Source organism: Solenopsis invicta, chromosome 5, assembly GCF_016802725.1.
Source record: "Solenopsis invicta isolate M01_SB chromosome 5, UNIL_Sinv_3.0, whole genome shotgun sequence".
In the NCBI taxonomy this organism is placed as follows: domain Eukaryota; kingdom Metazoa; phylum Arthropoda; class Insecta; order Hymenoptera; family Formicidae; genus Solenopsis; species Solenopsis invicta.
Window position 1 is genome coordinate 18,651,150 of NC_052668.1, and position 23,867 is coordinate 18,675,016.

Consider the following 23,867-nt stretch of genomic DNA (forward strand, 5'->3'; position numbering starts at 1 on the left):
ACGTCGGTGATCCGAATCGTTTACACGCCTATCTAAAGTTGATAGATATATTACTCGGAATAATAGATTGGAATAATAGGAAAAGATAATAACGTGCAAGTCAATATTATAATTTACGCTCAAATACAGATCTGCATTAATCGTATGTGATTGTTAATAATTTAAAAAAAAAAAAATTAAATTAATATCACTTTTGTCGTTTTAATAAAAAAATGACAAATGAGGCATTGCACGCGACATAGAGAAAAACTTGTTGTAAAACTGTTGGTAACCCTTCTAAGGTAACGTTACTAAATCTTGCCGCCTTATATTGCGGCCTTTATGACGATCTTCGCCCACATGTTACGAAAGCAAGACCACAGAATGCGCGTCCAGGAGTTGAAACCTGAGATTCCACCGCATCTTCTGTACAAAGCTGATCAGACTTTCTGATCTTTGTATGTTTGAGTCTCGAGATGAGATACAAGGGCACTAAAAAAAGTACAAAAGAATATACAAATATAATCTTACAAAATACCTAAAAAATAAAGATTAAAAATTATTTTACGCGCGCGCATAAGCGAATTATATCTTTTTAATATTTAGTTAATTTATTAATGATACGTATGAAATTATTTAGAAGTACAGCAAGTATAAAAAAAATAGTCAATCAGAAATATTAAATTGTATTTGCTTCATTGGTTTTAAAATCGAGTGAATTTAAGTTATTGTATACAGACTTTCAAATAATTAATATCGTTAAAAAAAAACAGGTTTTATCGACTCAGCTTTATTTCAACGAAGCGACAAAATATTAATCAACGAAATGGGATACTTATGAAAAGATAGCCAATTCGCAAAAGCACTTTTTTGCAATACGGATTATCGTTAAAAATTTCATTCTCTGTGCAGATAACAACATCAAGTAGTGGAAGCTGCTTTTCTGCTAATATCCACTAATTAATTTCGGGATACATCATTTTATCTTGTATGATCGCGTTTCTCTGTGTCATCAATACTTGCAATAAATATCTATTACATATACGTATGTATATATGTGTGTGTGTGTATATATATATTTATTTATTTATCAATTTATTTGATAAATATGTAATTAATATTAATCAATAGTAAATACCACGTTTATCGGTTTATCGTGGTTGGCGTATTAAACTTCAGGTACACATAGAATACATTTATACATACATGATGTATATAGTACCATTAGGCTGTCGAGACGAGTATTATGAGAGTTATGCGCCACGGGACAAATATACGTTACTGGTCCATGGGGATATACATATTGTAACATGTATATCTCCCTTCAGGATTAAGGCGGCAATGCATGCCTTCGCGCTTTGGAAGGAGATATTGATAGCGAAGCAGCTTAGAAATCTCGCCGGAGCTTTATGGGCACATCGGAGATGTAAAATCGGAGAAAGGGGCACGTTTAAGAAACATCAAACATCACAAAACAACGCGGAGAATTTGAAACTTTTTCACTCTGCTTTATATCTAAAATTGATTCTTGAAATTTTATTATCTCCAGTTTCCAAATTTTTAGCTCACTAATTTATTTTTCGCCGTTAATTTCATGAAAATTACGAAAGACTGGGCATTCCCGTTGAGACAGAAAAAAAATCGAATCTGAATTGACCGGGGAAGCTGCACGATTAAAAAAGTAATACGATGAAAATGTGGGACGTTCTGTACAGCGAAAAGCGCTCAAAACTCACTTACTCCAAGTGACGAACGACCTCGGGCATCTCGCGTATGAAAGGCGCCGAGCATTCCTGAAGGATATTCGAGGCTGTGAAAAGGAAGAAGTATAAACCCGAGAAGGCGATTCCGGGATGCTGTGGGGGGACAAAGAAGATGAAAGAGCGGAGTGAAGCGAAGGAGGAGGATATCGTGGGTAGGGCAAAGGCACTCGCTGACGATCGCGAGCGAGGAAGAAAGAACGGGAGAAATGGAGAGGAGAGAAGGCGCGAGAGCGAGAAGAAATAAAGAGGAAGGTGCGGGAGAGAAAGCGCGATGAAGGTTTTACTGCCGCGGTTATGTTCGTCGGTTCGCGCAATTTCGGTGTATCTGAATCGGGGGAGGAGTCCTATCTAAACGAGCCCGGATGAATCCTCACAGTCGTCTCTGGTCTGTCCTCGCGAGGACAAGGGGGCTGAAGGGGGAGAGGGCGGGAAAAAGGGACGAAGCGGAGGAGGACATGGCCCATAAAAATGTTGTAACGGCGCGGCCCTTGATACAGGCTCTCGCGCAACAAAGATTTCGAAAGGAGAGCACCGTGAGCGCGCGCGATAAAAGTGTGCGCTTGCGCGTGTGCGTGTGCGTGTGCGTGTGCGTGTGCACCAGACAGCGGCGGAGACAATCATCCTATTCGCGGAACGCCGACGATGTCCTCGGGCCGTTAACCCTTTTGGCCTCTTCCTCCTCCGTGCTGATGGTCTTACACGCCGATGTGAGGCCGGTGGCCACTACGAGATGCCAGCTCGCGATCTTCACGCGCCCGTAATTTGAGGTTTAACTCCGTGGATTATGACCCGCTCGAAAACTGCCGATGGATAACGCCTGGGAGAATGCCTGGGACGACTTTGATTCTCTTCTCCCTCTCTCTCTCTCTCTGTCTTCCTCTCGTAGCCGGCGGGCGGGCGGGCGGTACTCGAACGGAGAAGTCCTATCTATACGTCGACCCGCGCGTTAACTAGCTCAACCATCTCCGACGAAATTTATAGCTGCGTCAGTGTGACAGGCTCGGGGAGTATCGCTCGGAAAATCGTTCGCACCCCGCTTTACTTTGTCCGCGCGGATCGATATCCTTTCCGCGGAAATTGCTATCCAATATAACGTCTCTAATAGTAGCCGCCGCGTAAGAAGGGTAGTAACGCTCGTACTCCAATTACTAAAGCGATACGCCATCCAACCGGCAGCAACCTGCGACACGCACACGCACACGCTGTAAACGCGAGCGACGAAACTGCTGCACGCGTTCTCCCAATCCTCCCATCGTGATACTAGCGTGATAACACCGCGCGTTATTGTCTAAGAATAGAAGCGGCGTACGGACGTTTCCTGGCGGCTCGGACTGTCCGTCTCGTTAGCGACGATAGACAGCAGCGAGGGAGAGAAGCCGCCCGCCCGCCCGCCCGTCCTTCGCCGGACCTGCGCTTACAATTCGAGTGCTCGGTAGCCGGTGGGATATTCCGTTCTTGGCTGGCACAAAGGCAACGGATAAGCTTACGTTATGCATGAGACACGGGGGTGACGCGAGACGGCGAGGGAGGGGGAAGGGGGTATAAAAAGGAAGTCGGGAAACTAACGAAGAGGGCGACAGGAAGAGGAGTGTACAGAGTTACACGGTGTGCAGTTGGGAACAGATTGGTGACAGTCTGCCGGGGAAATGGAAAGAGGGAGGTAAAGGGGGGAGGGGAGGGGCGAGAGTGTTAACGATATGTACACACAAACAGGCCGCACACCAGTTGAAAGGGAGGGAAAACACCGTGGAAAACAAAGCCGTGCCGTGGGGAAGAGTCGCCGAAGGAAGTCTCGGCTGGGATGTCTTGGTTCCTCTGACGATTCTCAATCATCCTGTTTACTCGCCTCTCGTTTTCCCTTCCTCGAGGCTACGCCGGCCGTTTGTGTCCTCCCTCTCTCTCCTCTCCTCTCCTCTCCTCTCCCTCCTCTCCTCTCCTCTCCTCTCCTCTCCTCTCCTCTCCTCTCCACTCCACTCGTGTCAGTCTCTTTTGTTCGTCGCGCACGCACCGATGCGGAACAAGCATTGTTCTAAAACGGTTTCACCTGATCGCGCCTCGCCCGCCAGCATAGGTATTCGTTGCACGGCATCCTCAACGGCCGAAACACGAGAGTTTTTAATGTCGAAATCGTGGCCGTCGTGCGGGCGGGCGATGATCGTTAATAGATCGGCTACGAGCAAAGACCCGAGGTATAAACGTTGGTCATTCGGTTTTCTCAGTTCACCATTGTTATTGCACGACGTTCTTGCCAGCGGCGTATCTCTGGCGGCTGGTGTGGCAATTCATGCGTAAGAAGCAATAAAAATACTACTTTGTGGATGATCGTCGAGGAATTACGGGAACAACGAAACAAGAAAAAAAAATTAGAAAAACAAACCGAGCGGATTGCGGCGATTACGTTGAGCACAAATAGCGGTTGTAACGAACGAATTACGGCCACCCACGCGTTTACGGCGTAGAAAAGCTTATAATTATCGTATTACTAGATTCATGTCGGCAATTTAATAGTTCTCGCACGCGGTTGCCACAACTTCGCGATGGCTGTTGATCTTACCGCGATGACGTCTTACGTAACGCCCGTTCTCACGGTACGCTCTCCGCTCGCGAAACGGAATACAGCTGCTACTCTGTCCGCGTCTTCGTCGACGTTTCCTCCTGGTGCGAGCGCCGCACTCTCCTTCGGCGATGATTCATAAACTCGGTCGCGCCTAGCTCGCGACGGACAAATTCGAGATGAAGGCCTACCTACGCACGTGAACGCCGAGAACACAAGCGATACAAATCGAGGTCGTACAAAGGAGTAATATTCCGGAGGGGAGCGATGATAAAAGTCGGCGATTTTTCCGCAGTTAACCATCGCTGCCCCGACGATATTGTTTCGCGCCACGTTGCGCGATTATGCAATTAATAATTGTTTATTTAATAATTGATCCTCGACAATGACGGCAAATTATTTAATAATTAAATTAAAGTCATTGATTTCTTCGGGCGTAATGCCATAAATTCTCGATTGCCGCGACGCGATAATCGATTGTGTCATAATACGTATTTGCGCGGACGTGTGTATGTACGTGTATTGTATGTAGCGATAGTAAAGTAGAAATAATTTTGTTGAAATACCGATTTCGGTACAAAGCGCTGGATTTATTGCAGTCGATAATATGGAACCTTGACATTTCATTCGAAATATACATTGATTCCATACTATTATTAAAGCTTTCGTCCAGGCGACTGAATGTTCCATAAACCATGTGTGGGATGAACAACGTATCCTCGTCGCAGTTTGCAATTGACTAACTTGTGAGAGATGACAAGCGTACTTGTAATAGTACACGTATCGCGTCACGAAAAATACTTTGTTTAAAACCAATATCACATTTCCAAATTAATTTCTACATAATTCTTGGAATAATTTATTAATGGCTCAAAGATACGGTAGTCGTATCAATTTTCAAATAATTTCGATCAATTTCATAATTAAATAATTTATCTTATAATTTATATTAAATGCGTATTATTCATTAGTCAATAACATAATTAGCGTCGCCACGTTAACTCGTAATATCCTCAAAAAGCGCCTATACCTATCGACGTATTTCTCATATTTTTAAATACAATATCTGTACGAAAGTAATAAAACAAAATCTTTATCTTAAAAAAAAGGGGGGGGGCGATTGCACGTAGATTAAAAATGACAGGCGCGTCTCGACGAAAAGCAAACAGGGACTTTTACAAAGGTTTTGATGGCGCTGGTCGTCCAACCGGAACGATACTCTGTATACGGATTTACGGCCATGTCTGGCCTCCTAGGCGCATCCTCCATCTCTCCGAGAGAAATGAAAGCGTCGATGTTTCTAAGCAAGAAGGCAGCGAGAGGCATGAGGCGAGCGAGCGAGCGAGCGAGCGCCCGTCGAGTGACTAACGATCCTCGTGACTAACGCTCTTGTCTATCGGCGGCGCTAATTCGCCGTTTCTCGCGCGTCGAGTGATTCACGGGGGTCCATGAGCGTAACGAGGAGGAATCGCTCGTCACGGCGCAGCACAGAGCGTGCATTATGTTCTTTCGCTCGATCGCTCTCGTTCCGACAATTACAGAGTCGCTCATTGTTGTCCTTCTCAGTGGCGCGATTTAGCGCGCTTCCCGCATGACGACGACGACGACGACGGCGACGACGACGATGGTCGTTCGATGGAATTTTCCGTTTTACGGAACGGATTATTTTCCCGGCGAAACGATGTAGAAATTGATGAGAAATTATTTATGCATAGAAAAAAATCAGTATCAAATTTAAAGTAATACGTTCTACAACGTCAAAACCGCGCAGCAAAATTTAATATAATTCAACGGAAGTAAATTTCAAGCGGGTACAATAAGCAAGAAATTTTTTTAATGAAAAAAAATACGTTTTTTTAAAACCATATGTTTTATGTTCGGCATTATTAAATTTCTCAGAGGAAAAAAATTCTCTAAATTCCACGTTACATTTTTACTTACAAGATTATTGATTTGATACTAATTTTGCTTTCGTGTGGGATATGCATGTTGAAATGTTAGCGTTAGCGTTGTTTGAAACGAGTAGCGTTCGCATTCGATTCGATTTGTAGTGCTTTCTGAAAATACAATCGTCGCTTCTACAAGTAAATCAACAAGCGCACAATCGCGAGATTGTGATTGAAAGACTCGGCGTTTCTCCCGGGGGTCGCATACATTAACGCCACCAACTGTATCATCGCCGTTCGCCATTTATCTCGGGGCTCCCTTCGCTCCCATATTCCTCCATTCTCTCGCTTCCTTTTTCAGCGGCACGGAGCGGCGCGAAGTTCGGATGGAAGAAATTCGTTAAATCACTCGCGCCGCGAGTGTGTGCGCGCGAGGCGGGCGTTTAAGCACTCGGATAAGCGTGTCCTTGACGAGCCGGAGAGTCCCTCGTCGGGGATTCACGTAGCGAACGTAGCACAAAAGGAGGGAAAAACTTAACGATGCCGAGCGAGCAGAGGCTCGCCTGCCCGCCTGCCTGCTTGCTTGCTTGCCTGTCCGCCTGTTTGCCTGCGGGCGCGTGTGTCGACGACGAATGCGTGTCGCACGGTACATGAGGGAGTAAACGACGCATCGCGCGAACGGGTATCTACACGCTGGTACGTACGCACACACACGCGCGCGGCCACGATACCGTATTTCGCGTGTGCGTGTCCGTCACACGCGTGCCTCGTCCCGCTTGCGATTACGCGTTGCGTAACGTGACGTACCGTCGTCGGATGTTCGTGATTCACGTATATCGTAAACGCGATGCTTCCAAGTGCGCGCAGATTTATCGGGTTTTGATTGAAAATGAGATTATGACAGAGTCTCTCTCTTGAAAAAAAAAAAAAAACGATTTAAACGAGATCGCGTATTAAACGTTGAGATATCGATAAAATTTGCGGTATTTGTTCAAAGCTGATTTGGAGCGCACGGCTCCGCCTGCACTCCTTCCTCGCCTTTGTCTTTCACGCCTGATTTGTATTCCGCAAGAAGAGCGCAAGATTTCCTTGAAAGCGGGATCCGAAGCGAACGCTTTATCGGGGTTCGTGGTAGATCGGATACTGAATGTAACTCTATCGGCCGATATTCTGTTACTCGGCGCCCTTGGCGATAACGCCCCCCTGTGCTTTCTTTCATCCCGCAATTGCGCGTCACCGCCTGTCCTTTTACCACGGCTGCTTGGCTCTAGTTTCGTATCTTGAGAACCCGAGAGAGAGAGAGAGAGAGAAAAGGAAGGAGAGAAGAAGATGGAGAGAAAAAAGAGAGGAGGCGTAAGCCGCGCGTTGTGTGCTCGTGTGCTCGGAAATGGTCGACTTGACTGTGCGACGACGAAATGAATGACTTCGGCATTGAGGTAAAAACTGCAGTGAATCCCAGCCTGTCAGTAACGCGAGTAAGTGAGACGTAATAAATGTGTTTCAATTACCGATCCGAGCCCCGCGTTAACGGACCTCGGAAAAGATTGCCGTGGTCTCCCCCTCCTCCCCTTTTTTTTTCTTTACCGTGAAAACTTGATCGCTTGCACGCTTTTATTTCTTAAACTTTGGCGAGAGGAGAGAAAATTCTCCAGAAAGTTTCACATTTACGATATAAATATGAATATCCATAAGATATACTTTCATTTCAATTAACGTAATTATTTTCGTACTTTCGCAATTAAAACTTTTTGCGCGGGCTTAAAATTAAAATCACTTAATAAGTTTTATTATTAAGCGCTTATCCACTCTCTCCTGCGACGAAGCTCCGAGCGTTCTTAATCCTTTGTACACTCCTGTTTACGAGGACCGCCGTTTAATGGATAAATGTAATACGATGCTTTGCATCTAGATTCTACACTGCACTTACACCGCATTAAAGCATGCTGCCTCTTAATTTATCTCTACGAGAAGGAAAGTGTCTTCAATTCGATTCTTTCTTTAATTTCTGCACTTCTTCGTGGACCCTCTTTCCGGAAAACCTTAATGCGTTAATTTGACAGACACGGGAGATAAAAGTTTAATTACGAAACGATAAACTTTCCTTAAAACCGCGACTTCCTTCTTTAGTTCATTTTTTCTTTTTTTTTATACAGAAGAATTTTCAGGCGAACGCTTAATAACAGAGGCTCGCGGAGGTGGGATTTGTGAAAATATGGGGCTCGTTCCAATGAAATGCGGACCCGGTCTCCCCGATACACGAGCGAGTACCGAGAAGAGTCGCTGAAGTTTCGCAAACTGCTGACAAGAATTTGTAGCAGAATTCGCTGTTGGTTAACAAGCTGTACAGTCTAGGACCGCGAAAAACTCGCTCGCTGTAACTTCCTGAATTAGAATTCGTCCTTTTCCCGCAGTAGAGCTGGAATTAACGCCGTGGGCAAGATTGGGGAGAGCGGAAGTAAAAGTAGAATTAGAATCTGTCCTCCCTCGAACTGAAATTGGCTTATATCCTTTCGGACTGCGATTTATAGACTGGAATCGAGTTTACTTTGCCTGCGACTCTCGGAAGCAAGAAGTGCATGTAAAGTATGCAGCGAGCGTGCCGTTTCCCTCTCCGATCGTAGGAGACAAGATTCGTTAATTAGCGAAGACTGTTACGATCCAGTTACTTAATAGGATTCTGTAATACCGATTATAAATTGACTTTATGGCATATCTGGATATCGTTGCGCAACAACGGTTTACCTTGCTAACTTTGCGCTCCTATTTCAGAGAAAATTAACACTTTCAGTGCAAACTACATTTTCTCTTGTCTTATTATCTGCTGCGCCTTGCATTAGCATATTTTCACTCGGTGATCTTTTGCTCTTATTGTTACGTTAATCGCGTAGCTGTTGAAGCATGTCGAAAGAAGAGCGACATATTTTCGGAATTGCACTTTTTTGCATTAAAATATCAATTTTGTTTCCAATTTCGTTTTTCGTAAAGTACCCTGTGTGACAGTTACGTATATCCGAAAGGGGAACAAGCGCGGCAGAAGTAACCGAGGTAACGCGAAGCTTACGCGGGATATCGAGGGATAACCGAGCTACAAGACTATACACTTTTCTGCGAAAGCTGCGGGAGAAGAAAACCGCGATAGAGAGATACAAACGGCAAACAATACCTTCCGGGCACGCCCTTCCGAAGCTGCGCGCGTTTGCGTAATGCGTGATTCATGCGTATTTATATCCAACCTGGATACATTGTTGATATATAGTCGGTGGCAAAAGACACATACGCGCTCGATCGCGCGGTGCACAGGGAGAGTGAGTCAGTGGAGCGGTGAAGCGTGAGATTTGCGCTGTTAATTTGATTGTCGTTACTTTATTTGCCTTTCTCTCTCTCCCGGCGAGAGAACGCAGTAGCAAACAGCAGTAGCGGCAGCAGTGGCAGTGGCAGCAACGAAGGTCTGCCTTGCATCTCGAAACCGCGTTGCGGCTTCGAGATCTTGTCATTCGTAATCCCCGAGGCTCGTGCAAAATGGCCCGTGCTCACGAGTGAACGGTTCGTTTAGGTCGCTTATTAACTGACGACGCGCGATATATATCATTCGTCAAATATTTGACTACCGTTATTGCGATTGTGCATGAGCTACATTAGTTACGTAAATATATTCGGATAATCTTGTAGCGCGTGATACACCGAGCCCAGTCGACTTGTAACCAACTTGTCCGACATGCATTTACATCGCTGCCATTATTCAACGCAAGCTGTGGGAACGATGATATTTTTTACGCAGCGCAATGGTTTCATGATTGCGCTGCAAGTTGAATCGCATGGATAGATACGAGTACGTATATGTACATTCAAGCTCGTACTTGGTAAAAAATATTTTCTGTTTATATTACAACCGGTTCTTGTTAAATCTTTGTGTGGAATTTTTAACACGTTCGTGTGGCAATATTAATAATATGACTGTGCTATTTGAATATTTCGTGTTAAATTGATATTCATTTCCTAGCGTTTGAATAACACGATTTATAAGTGAACGAATGAATAATGTAAAAATAATGTAGTTTTAGTATGTAAATTCCAAGATAAATGAATAAAATGTACGTGTTAACGTATAAATATTAATTCTAAAAATATGTTTTCAAATTCTGTTGAAATATTATATTTTACGTAATATTTGTTACTTTCTAACATATTCATCTTGCGTTAAACTAACACAAAAACTTGAGTTGGTTTAGGACATGCAATATATGTTAAATTTAATATAAATTTTCCAGCTGTGTGTATATTTACATTTTAATTTCGATAAAATTTCCTCTAATACATATTCGACGAGAAGCCTCGTGAAAATAAATTGTCCACGATCGTCGATCGAAAACAGCGCGACGTAATGCGATAGGAGGCGAGAGTTTGTAATGCAATGTGGGTGTTGCATACAAGGACGCAACGATCTCGTCTCGTGTAATTCTAGTTGGTTATTCAAGGAGGAAAAACACACTAGTTAGTATCGCGCGCGTAGTCGTACGGCGAAGCGCGTACGGAGTCGCAGACAGTGCAATTGTGTGCCGAAGCTTAATTCGATGAAATCTCATAAGGCGTCCCGGGCGATGTAAATTTATGCGAATTCAACGTGTCGCAAGAGCAGGATAAATTTTATTTGCTCCAACACATTTTATGTAATCGACGCGATTCTTAAGCATCGCTCTCTTGCGCGTTGCGTGTATCTCTACACAGATAGAGGTACATTGTTTACACGACAAGTTGTTTGTGCATAAACGATACGATCGCGTGGGACAATACGTTTCGTTGTATCGTACAAGTCCCCGTTGCATCCGGAAGCAAGTGATATATGACGTCAGTTGAAGTTTAAAGGTCTTTTGCGCCGCGATCGAGCTGAATCGGCCGAACGCCGCCGCCGCTGCCGCAAGGTGACAAACGCGCGTCGGTCTTTTGCTATCTTTTTTTCCCTTTGTCTTTTTTTTATGGCAGAACGATTGTGTCCCGCGATACGCGGCTACTCGGAACGACACACCGTTTCCGCAGCGACGGGGCAACAGTGGCAGCACGTGCCCCGAACACGATGGAGGGCCGGGGAGATCGGTCCGGGCCCTATCACCTGTTCGGTGGCAGGTGCGGGCGGCATTAAGTAATGGGACCGTTGGAATATACGCACACCGGAAGAGCCGAATTCCGTCAAACAAGAAATACGGTTTCCTCCTGGAAGGACCGTTCGAGATAGCGGAGCGAGCGGCGATTTCGAGAACCGACTACCGTACAGGTGTGCAGGCCCTTAATATCCTTTGTCCTTCTTATCTTGATGTATAACGAATATTTATACACTGTTAAAGAAACGCAGCAAAATTTAATGTAATGTAACGGAAGCAAATTTCAAGCTGTTGTCAGAAGTGCACTAGACTTCATGCACATGCTCATAATATATTTTTCAGTTGCAGAGCCACATTAAATTTAATGTACTTGTGTAACTTGAGGATGTATGGGTCATATTTGAAAAATATAAAAATTTCATAGAATATTCTAGTATTACGTTTGAGTATCAGTGCAAAATTTGAACACATTCACTTATTAGTTTACTCTTGACTCTTACGTAAAATTGCGTTTTGCGGTACTTATTTGCAAATTTAATGGGAAAACAGCATTACTAATTAAATCAAAGTTTTTATAACTTATAAATATACTAATAAAACTCTAATAAATATTTGTGCAAAAATTATTTAGATTAACTTACTCGTTTAAAAGTTATTTATTTAAAACTGCAACAAAATATAATAATTTTCGCTGCAAAAATCATTATAAGTCAAATTTTTCATTATTTTAATGGTGTAGAAAATATATATCAGGGAAGTATTTTTAACGAGAATAATTTTTTCCTATTAATTTATACATTTTCTGTCGTTGTGCTATTTTAAGCTGTTGCATCTTTCTCGTGCTTTTTGTTACTAAATTTTTTTTCTTATTGCTCTTGCCTACAACGTATCAGTTTATTTCGTCGCGCTCCTCGTTCATTAAATCCACCGTTGCCGTTCGCGATTTGCTACGTGCAACGAATTGATCGTCGGTGCATTCCCCTTCCGCAGGAGCTAACAAGCTTGTTAGAACACGATTTTCATAATCTGTAGCTTTCGAGGGGCAGAATCTGGGTCAGATTCCGTGGATAAAATTCCTTCAAACTCGTCGTGTTATCAGGCAATCTGTCGGTAACCACTCTAAGTTTACTCGGATAACTCGCGCCCCTATAGAATTAGATGTAGACTGAAAACAGTATTAGCTTTGCTAAAATTTTGAATGAGCTTTGCTCATTGTCGGCTAAAGTCTCATTCAACGACGTTACTTTTTTGACACACGTATTTAAACGTATCTCGAACCATGTCTCGAGATAAAAAGATTCTATTAAAGAATTTGTAATTAAACAAAAGTTATTTTTCCCTTAATTGCTAATCGCTCTGATACGATATAAAATAATTTCCATATAATATTGTAACGTGAAATATAACGAGAGAAGCAGTCTTTTTCGGCAATTAAATGCGACGTAAAGTGGTATTAATGCCGCGTGTGCATATATAAAATTCTCAGTGATAAAACTCGCATTATCTTAATTTGCGAGAAAAACGTGACTAAGCACATCTACCATTATTCGCGAGGGCTTTAAGTGTTATAATGATCGTTACCCCTTGCAAATTGCAGTGCAGAAAAGCTTCTTGCCAGTCCGCGAGTGACACGAAAAGATTCATTATTCCAAAACTCTGATATAATTTCGATAGCCGCAATTTCATTTAATTCTCTTGCAATTATCTCACCGCAAGATGTTAATCGAGAAAAAACGCGCATATTATCGCTAATTGCTGCTTATTGATCCAGTAAGAGCGCCCGATCACCGCAGGCGCGTTAAGCGATGTAAACGGCACCTGTTAAGCAATTAATTGTATCTGCGCGGTGACATCGGTGTCATAATCATCGTAAATCGCTGGCACTGAAGCATCTATTAATCAGGAATTCTATATCGTTCTCAGCTCAGCAAAATCTGAGCCATCTTATGTTAAGAGAGCCTCACCTTAATAGACGGGAGTAATGAGCGGGCGAAACGTAGGCGAGATAAATCAAGCATTGCAAATTAACCGATGAGTTTAAAAAAGAAAGGAAATTTTGTCTCTCCCCACCGTGCTATCTATTTTACCCACATTAGTCACACTAGCCGCGATATTTGCATCATTACATTAATTGCAAATTAGACACGATAATTTAATTGACGACACGTAACGCATGTCTGAAGAAAAAAGAGATTGTAAGATTATTTTTTGTTAAAGAAGAAGAATTGCGAAGGATAAGCGACTGCGGCTAGCGGCACGTAAAAGAAACAAATGAAAAGAAAATGTATCAGATGCACATATGTTTTCTTTGTGGATTTTTATTTTTTCTAACATAGATATATAGGATACTCTTTGATGTGGTTTAAAGTATCTTCATATCGTAATTCTGTATCAACATGACTATCTCGAAAGCCCGGCGCACGTCTCTTTCATACTTTTACCTCTCGGATTCTCGGTATAGAGGGTAATAAACTGTGATAAATAGCGAGCGACAGTGATGCGTTTGACGAAGAATAACATCTCGGCCGTGTCGCGCGCATACGAGAGGTATACGTAGGTACATCCGATGCATATACACGTGTATGTACGCGGATATGTCGCACGCGTGATATTGTGTTTGCCCGGTATAATTCCACTAGCGTCACGGTGATAGCCGTGATAGTTGCATCATACGCGGGCATCTCTCGTCAAAGTGTTTCCTCGACGACGACGAGACCGATGTTGCAGCGCGTTTGACGAGCGCGCGAGCGAGCGAGCGCGAGTGCGCGCGCGATCGATCTGACAGATCGATCGATCGTGATTTACGGTCCTCATAAATAATGGTGGTGCCTTCACGCCTCCGCGCAATCCCGCGGGAATGTACATACATACAGCGAGGTAGAAGGGTGAGGGGCGAAAGAGGAGAGAGGGAGAGAGACGATCGAATCCGCCGGCATGTTGAACGGTCATCGATCCGTCAAATTGTCGATTCTCTCCGTCGAGCAGGGAACACTGAGCGTTATATGCGTGCGTGCGAGCGTACGCACGTATGCGCGTTGTACGCGAAGGGGTGGAGAGGTATTCTTTTCCAAATGCAGCGCCCGATGATGTTACGATGATGACTCGTCGGAATGCAGCTGCGCCTGCGTCTCTCCCGACAGATGAGAAACTTGACACAGATCTCGACGCCGCGGGGGTCTAATATTTAATAGGGTCAATCAGAACAGTCGTGACACCGCAGCACTTTTTAATGATAATTGATGGCTGTCTCGCTTTAGTGATATATAATGTTTATTAAAGAAGTAATCATTCTTAACGATTTTATAATTGCTTTTAATACGTGAGACTTTTACGACTCGTCTAAGATACTAAATCTTCCTTCGCGTGATCAAAGAATCGTGCATTAATCCACTTTGATTCATTAATTAACAAATTATTTTCTTTCTGTTTTAGACGTACGAGCAGCCCAAGTGAAAAAAAATACACTGAGAATCGTGCACATGCACTATTAGCAATCGACGATGGAGCACACAATGTAGAACAAGGTAAGAAATACGAGATAATTTACAATGTGAAAGGTGTTTCACGAAAAAACGAACAAGTTCATTTTTATACTAAAAAATTCGTGTTAGGACATTATATCATTTTGTATTATCGTGAACAATTTTGTTCTGACAAGAATTATGAAGAAATTTTAGTTTAATATATGCTATTTTACAAGTACAAAACTAGTTCGTATAAAAAAAATATTGCTTTAAATTATATTTCCTTCTATATCTTTTATCATTATTAATGTTATAAAAAATAAAAGTAAAATATAATGTTACAGGATTAATAAGTAAACATATAAAATTCCCGCAAAAACAAGAGGTTTTTTTTTATTTTTTTAACATATTTTTAAAATATTAATTAAAGCTTACAACTTTGTTTTTTATACCTATCATATATCCAGAGAAAAATTACCATGTTTATACGATGAATGGTTTGGGGAGGTTTTTTGTTTCCTGAAAATTTAACTTTTTGGACTTGTTTGATTTCTGTGACATACTTTTCCACCAGTTGTAATTTCAGTTATTATGTTATTAGCGATTACAATTTAACTAAAATGTCAAATCCACGAAAATCTAAATTGGCAACGGGGATAAAAGCGTTCGCTCTTGATTAAACTGATTTATATCAATAATAGTATAATAACCCACATTCGTGCGAATGAAATGCGATTGCAAATGTCGCAATTTATCTAATACATTCGCGGCATTCGATTCGCCTCAAACGCAATTAATTGCCGCGACTTGAGTAATCATTTCTACAACGGTAAAACGCCAGCGCGCGCGACGTCCCACGTTACCCATTATTGCTACCTGATTAATATAAATGATATTAATATTGATGAGAATGCAGATACTTAATTAACTCGATATATTCAATTAAGCCCGGCTCTACCGCGGCAATTTCCCCAAAGTTCATTTTCCGCGGGTCGGGACCATTTTCCAGTTTATTTAGCCGATATAACTGTTCCGGGTGCGTCGCGGCCATCCTATGTAAATTCGGTTACAGCCGCCATGAGACACCTAACCGCACGAACGAGTGCGCAAATAACGCAAAAATCTATATTCGATAAAGGGAAATGTGTGTGTGGTTACGATTACAACGTTCACGATCCTCTCCCGCGGGACTCGATGGCTTCCAATTTGTTGACCTTTCGTTAGTATCGGCGAAAGATCAAATTTTCACGTTTATTCGCAATTATTCGTCTCTTTGGCACGCCAACTTTTGATATTTTCTGATTTTTTTTTTTTTTTATTTTGCCAAATCGATAATCGGATCTCTCTCCCTCATGGACCTTTAATAATTCGTGGCGCGGAGATTTCTGACCTCGTGTCGCCACGGTTTACTCTCGTAGCCTCGCTCTCGGTGATTCGCGCGGTTTTAGAACCACCGGAGAGCGTGCGCGCGCGCGCGTACACACACACACACACACACACACACACACAACTGTCTGTAATAAAATTCTGATTTCGATGCCGGCGTCAAGCCGGGGTCGGCAAAAAAGGGAAATAACGACAGGTCGCATCCGCGGCCGGATTCGGCCGAGACCGCCCGCGTACGGTCGCCTCGTAAATTCACCACGAAGCGCGCACCCTTGTACCGGCGCCGATCGGCGAGAAAATAAATTCCCTGGGATTGCAACCGTACGATCGGGGCTCGTGTAAAAAGGAAAAAGTTTCGCGCAAAAAGAAAGGGAAGAAAGGGAGAAAATTACGCGCTCGCGGTGGACATTCTACTCTTCCTCTCTGGCTCTCTCAGCCTCTCTCTCCCCGCCGCTCGCCCTCTCGCTCCGCGTCGCTTTTTGTCCGCACGAGAACGGCGGTGGAGCATGTAATCGGATTTCAATGACGATACGTTAACAACGTTCGGCCGTCGCCGATCTCGTCGCGTTGTCGGTAAGAAATGAGATTACCCCCGGCGAAATGTGGGAGGGGGATGTGCATACGCCGTTACGCCGGGCTTCGAATGATGCTCCGTCTCTTCCGATGTATGGGGATCGATAATATCGGGCCAATCGGTATGCAGGTGCTGCAATTGAACTTGATAGCGGAGCGCGCCGGATAATGCATGAAAATCTAAGCCACCGCCACCGCACCGTATAACGCCAACCAATGTTCGCGTGAGTTATTCTTACTCTGATTATTATAACCATTTTTTTTTCTTTACATAGAAAGAATGATTTTTCTCAAATGTAATATTTAAAAATTTAGCTAGATGTAGATTTGAAAATAATTTTGTGCAAAATTGTTTGCATTGCTCACCACGTTTGAATTCATCATAATTATTTTGATGGTGGTCCAATGAAATTATTTTCAGGTACATCCAGCTAAATGTTCAGATACTTGCTGTAAATCCTCGAAATTCCGAATTACATCAAGAACTTGAAAAGCTTTTAAAATGCGGTTGGAAAGATTAATAACTTCTGATTTTTTTGCCCAATCTTGATTAGCAGATACATGATTGAATACGTATGTACGATAAAAGTTTATTACTTTTGGAATGGAAGGTGGAAACAGGAAAATAGTACACGCTGCTTCTTCTCGAGCGAAAATTCAACGTTCATCGGAAAATAGTGCTTGAACTCTGTTAAGACTCGAACGGGCGATCAATTCAACCTCGAAATCAAAATGGAAACCTGCACGACACCCGTGGGAGATGTTCCCATTGTCCAAAGGTCGAAGTGCACCGATGCGGAGAAGTGCAAAGGCGAACGAGTACGCGAGCGAGGGTGGCAGGGGAGGAGCACGAGGTGGATGAGTGAAGGAGAAACGAGAGAAGGAGAGAAAATCTGCGAAAGTGGCGATGTACAATTCACTTGTTCGAGGGACTACGCGGACTAGTTTTCAAACTGCCTGCAGCCCCGCTTAAGTCTCTCAATGATCCCTTTGTTTAGCCACGGGGGTGGCCTTAATGATCGCTTGTCCCCAGTAATGTCACATTTTGTACAGTTTTGCCCACCTCCCTTTCACCCGGTTCTTTAACTATCGTCGTCCCTCTCATCGTCTCGGTTTCCGAGCCTCTCCTTATTATGTCGCGACGAGTCGTTTTCGCTAGAGAGAGAGAGAGAGAGAGAGAGAGAGAGAGAGAGACGCGCCTTCTTTCTCAGTCATTTACAGCCTTCATCATCTCTAGCGCTCGAAACATCGGTGTTGCTTTGCTCTCATCCCCCTCAAGTGTCCATCCAACCCCGATAGCTGCCCATCTTCCTAACAGGTCTGGAACGAAACTTAGGACGAATGCAAACTGTAATGTAAAAACATATTCAGCTTCTAAAAAATGTTTCGAAGATTAAGAAGATGAAAAGAAAAAGGAAAGTAAAGTGCCCCTCTAGACATTTTTCATCAAGTATACAAGGAAAGAACAATTTTGTTGAAGTATCTAAATATTTAGCTGAATATAGATCTAAAAATAATTTTATTGGACCATCAAAATAATTGTGACGGATGTTCGAGCGTGATGAGCAATGCTGCAAAAAAATTTTAAACATTTTAGCAATTTACAGTTTGAGAATCCAACATAATTATTTTAATGGCCTAACAAAATGATTTTCAGATCTGTATCCAACTCAGATTTTCTTCGCGCGCGTAGAAAGCGTTGTTGAATTTTTACATGGATTAATGTTAATCGGGAGGAAAGGTTTATTGGTTCGTACGACACACGTTTGCAGAAGGTTTGAAAAATTCTAGAAGTATTCCGCCGCGCCTGGCGGCGATGCTTAGGTCGCGGTCTCTCGAATTTCGGTCGATCTACTGTAAGCGATTTCGTCGCTCCATGCGCGAAATCTCTTTCATACATTTTGCGCATACTTATCGCGGATTTGCCGGTGGTGCCGTGCTCTTCCCCCTCGTCTCTACGCACCTTCACCTTCCTCCGTTCGCTTAAACTTTTCATAGCCGCTCGTTTTTCTCGCTCTCGGAGCAAGCTTGCACGGGGCTCTCGCCCGATATTCTTATGTTAAGCGACGCGAAGTGCCGTCGCGAATAAATTGCGTGGATAATTGCGCGGAACGGTTTTGACTAAGCCCACGCGGAATATAACGCGGATACGTCCCATTATGTCGTGAGATATCGCCCCCCGGAAAGAGATTTCGAGACCTCCCTTTAATTAACTGCAACCGTTTACCGTTATAATCAAAATGATAATCAAAAAAATAACTGAAGCTTATTGTTCCTCAAACGAATGCTGTATTAATCGAATAGCAGAAATATTAATTTTGTCTACTCAAATTAAATTCATTATTGTCACTAATAATTTCATTTTTTAATTTAACATTTAATGAGATTCTCCAACTGAAAAAAAGTAGAGAATAATCACGTGTAACTTTTCATACGCGGATAAAAGTTTCTTCTGATTGTTTAAATAAATGTTAGTATAAACTAATTTTTTTTTAAACTTTGAAAATTTTTAATCAAGGAAATAATGTTTAAAAGAGTATTATTTGAAAGTAAATTTTTTTTTTCAGTTTGTATATATCTTTTAACACAGGAGCTTTTTTGTGAGAGACATTTCCGTGTTTTTAAAATAATAAATATTTAATCAAATTTAAGCAATAAAAACAATGATTTGTTATTTAAAAAGAATTTCTTTGTAAAATATTCATAAATATTGACATAGGCAAACTTGATAAAAAATCCTTTGTAATAGTGATTTAAATATATTAACAAGTCAGTATTTTTACTAGTATGACATCATATTTAAAGAGAATAATATTATGAACATTTTATTTCTCTCGCACGAAAATGATACAGTGCATTTGATTTTTTCCAAAATGTTCTTTTAACTCTATTTTTTCTTATATAATTTTAAAAACTATACTTTCTAATTAAATTACTTAAAACTTTCCTTCCTATAAGGCTCAATATTCTGGAAAATTATTTAAGGAAAAATGGTCAAAAAATTAAACAAAAATCAAGTATATTAATCATAAATTTATTATCTCTTAAAATTTATATGAAAAGACTGAAAAATATTAAATTGACTTCTACTACCAGAGCAAAGTAAGAAAATAAGTGCGCTGTAAGGATCTATTTTCCTGCAGTATATTTTTGGAGACAACTTTAGAAAATGTACAGCGTAGAAGTCTGGAAATATGGTCGAACAACGGTCTATTTCGTCATGTTTTCCACGAATCTACGACTAGCTGGAAATTCCGAACGCGACGTCGCAATCGTCGCGAGTTTAATGCCAAGTGTTAATCGTTGGAATTGTTCGGACGGATTGCGCGGGTCGGCTGTAAAGCTTATTCGTAGTAACGGATGTAGGGCTTCTGCTTACGGTTATTTACGTATGAGTTTACTGCTGCGACCGCATATATAGGCGCAGCCCATATTTTAATCCCACGAGCAAACTCGCGCACTCGCGCGCGTCTCGCCGCGCTTTGCGTTTTCTTCGCGAGAACGAGGATGGTCCGCGTTCCATCACACCATCTGTTTTCTACGTTACGTAAGACTCTATTCCGACCGATTATCTACTGCGCCGCTCCAATATGAGCGCATTGGTGTGAGGACGGGCTCTACAGGATGTCGTGGAACAAATAAACCGTTCTTTCCAACGTGAATGCTATCGCAATCTTTTCTTAATGAATCACTTGATAAGCCTTGATTATTACTAGTCGCGTCTCATTAAATCGTTTTAACATTAAACGCTTCGATGATTAAGCTGTAATTTAAATAATTACATATGCATTAATGTAGAAAATTGACGAAATTCATTGAAATTCATCACCTTTGCGAGTTTTCGCAATTTCACGAAAGATATGTATACATTGATAAAACAGCTATAATGATAATTGAACCTAGATGATAGTTATTAATGCTATGTTGAAATAATTGGAATTAACGTTCGGTTAATAGCATAATAATCAAAGCGACTAAACGCTAATTTTACTTTTTAATATAGCAATTATTATCAAACGGTTGATTACTATTATTATGTTTAGTAATTATTGTATCGCTTGACAAAATACGGATACGCTGAGAAAAAGTTTTTAAGTTGACTAAATTTTACAACTTAATTAAATGTCTTCAGTTCAAGTATTTATATATTTCACTAAAATCTATAAAATATTTGAACTGTAGGTATTTATATTTTTAATTTAAATATTTGAAGAAATTTAATTAAGTTGAACATTTTATTCAAATTAATAACTTTTTTTCTCATTGTAGTCATAAGAAATATCCAGAAAGAAGGCACTTTTATTAGTCCGCGATCTCGCTCGCGTTTGTTTACATCCTAATTTTCACGTTTCATTGGATTTCGGCCATCACGAACCCCCGTTGCGTTTCTCGAGCCCGGGGAATCCGGAGCGAACGACGCAATTCAGCGACCGCACGTCTCAAGGAGCGCAAAGGAGAGGACAGCTGGAGAGCGGAGCGAGAGAGAGAGCGAAACGGAAAGGAACGGGGTGACCGGGGAGGAATCGTGTGGCTGTTCTCCGCACGCGGGGTGACGTCATAAAGCTTATTTATACAGCCACACGTGCGTGAGGCGTGTGGTCACGGCGTTGTCGCGAGTTGTCGCTGCTTCTGTATTAGAAACTAGAATGAGCCTAGAGCTCCGAAACGCCACGTACGCGCGGCTCGCATGCATGTGATTTTTTTTTAACGCTTCGCCGTCCTCCGCGCGAGAGGAGAGGAGTGGAGAGGAAGAGAGGAGCGCGTCTCTCTCACTCTCCCTCGTGCAACCGCGTTTGTTCTCTGGTACGCTTCGCCTGCCGCGCGACACGCGATTGCGTCAGAGCCGTTATACGCCGCGCGTTACGAAATCCTGGAAAATCTACGGGTCCCCGCGCGTTTGAAAATACACCGCGCGAAAACGGTGGAATGGCGACGTCCACGCGCGACGCGACGGGGAAAAACAATAACGAGCCCGAGATAGAGAGCCGGAATGCGCCGGACGCGGAATGGCTTCGGAGGCGATAAAAATATTGCGTACGACGGCGATGACGCAACGTCCCGCGCCAAACAAGACTTATCAGAGCCGCCGGTCTAACGACGGCGTGATGCAAGCGACGCAGTCTGCGGTCTGATCTTTTGACGGTCAAATGTTTCACGTATGACGAGATCTATAAAAAAAAAAAAACTAAATATTTAAAGAAAGAAAGAACAAAATCAGAGAGAATAAGCTTTTATCTTTTATCCTCTATTAATTGCTTTTTTTATTTCATTGTTATATTTTTTTCCGAATCAATTTGTTATCAGTTATATCGCGAAAACTAACGATCGCTCCAATAATTTTTTTCCTCGTATTGAAAAAGAATTTGTATCTTTATAGTCATTCGTTTTATAACAATTAACTTTATGGAAATTTCTCTTTCAACATATTTGTGGACTGTATTTTCAATTCGTTTGCGTTAGAGAAACAGAGAAACATCTCGGAATCTTTGGCGGCATTTTGCGTTGAATGATTCAACAAGGCAGTCTAATTTTGTAGTATGACTACTCGCTGCGCTGCGTGTGCGGAATTCGCTTCGCGGTAGAAGCCGTAGTGAGTCCGTGCGCGACGTGGTGCAACAAAGTGGCACAGTGTTTGGAGAGATCCATGCGCTGTTAGATGCCAGTGCATCATCGTCGTCGTCGTCGTCGTCGTCGTCGTCGTCGTCGAAGGTTTACACGAAGACGCCATTCCGCCGAAAGCCGCGCGATTGCGCGTTTTGGTGTGGAACATTGGGGCGAGCTCTCCGACGTCGTGTCGCATCAAAGGAACGCGATTACATCATGCATACAATGAAATCTACAAGTCCTCTTCAGCGGCCCTTGAGCACGCCGCCGAGAGAGCATCGCGACGAGAGAGATTGCGCGTCCCAAATTCCGCGAGAGGATCGTCTTTCTCCCCGAAGTAGCTAACAACCCGAGCGATCTCCCCCGAAAGAAAAAAAAAAGAATATCGAGATTCCATATGCGAATTCCTGGTACGTACGGACGTGTTGCGTCAGCTCGTTTCTGTCGTCGCGCGTTTCCTTAATTGACACATCAAATGTGAGATATTGTTGCCGTCACGAGACTGTAAGATATCTTTAAGCTAGCGTCGAAACGACTCAGGCTGGCTGCAGCGTTGCGCGCGCTGCGGCTGCTTCCTTAGGCATTGGCCAAAGGGATCGCGCCACACTTTTGCCGTGTGCGGCGCTGTGGGCGTGAGGCAGCACGATGCAGCTCGGGCTTTTCGGTTTTAGAGGGAGAGAGAGATCACGGCCGTGGTGATCGCACGACTCACTTAACCTTTTGCTGTGTATCCGCCAAGAGAATAAACAAGATTACGGTTAGCATCGTCTTCTTCCTCGCACAGGCCCTCCCTTCTCAGTCGCCTCCTTATTTACCGTTCCTTATTCCTGACACTAACTAATATTCTCCCTAACTATAATTTTTATTCCCCCCTTTACAACATATCAGAAGTGGGATTCACCTCGTGGTGCTGTGCGGAAATTCGTGCCGGTCGCGTTCGCTTTTGTCTCGTGGTCTCGTGCCGTTGTGCTGCTCACAGAGCAGAGAGGATCGACCGCGTGGTAGCTACGCGCCGCCAGTTTTTTTTTAAACCGATTATCTCGTCTCGTGGTGTCGTGCCGTTGTGCTGCTCATAGAGCAGAGAGGTCCGACCGCGTGGTACCCCACGCGCCGCCATTTTAAGTTTCATTCAAAGCGTCTCCCACGTGTCACGCCATACAATGGATCGACAACAGTTGGAAGATCTTTCGCATGCGGAGTTGCAAACAGAGGTTAGACGCTACGGGTTAGAGCCACAAGCCACCCGTGAAGCTCTTATCGATCAAATTATGAGCCATTTGGAAAGAAATGGCCCGCTCAACGATTTGCGCCAGGATGCCACCACGGTTCTGCAAGCTGCCGGGTCGTTCGGTTCGACTTCCACTAGCGGTGTTCAGTCAGGCTCATCGAGAGAAGCCTTGCCGCAGATTTGCGCAATGTTCGCGGAACAAATGAAGCAACAACAAGCTTTCATGCAACAATTAATAGCTGCGGTGACCGCGGGGCAGAGCCGTTCACAGCCTGCTCCCTCGTTACCGACGCCACCGACCGTCGTACAAGCTACACTTCCGCCGAGGAATACG

At 42.9% G+C, this 23,867-nt stretch overlaps 1 long non-coding RNA gene across 1 annotated transcript in view; it reads left to right on the forward strand.

Moving 5' to 3' along the window:
* LOC120357844 overlaps positions 1-23,867 on the forward strand; it is a 60,611-nt gene that overhangs the window by 21,790 nt on the left and 14,954 nt on the right. Inside the window, exon 2 of the long non-coding RNA XR_005574852.1 lies at positions 14,711-22,715. This is a non-coding gene — a long non-coding RNA (uncharacterized LOC120357844). The remainder of the gene's footprint in view (positions 1-14,710; positions 22,716-23,867) is intronic.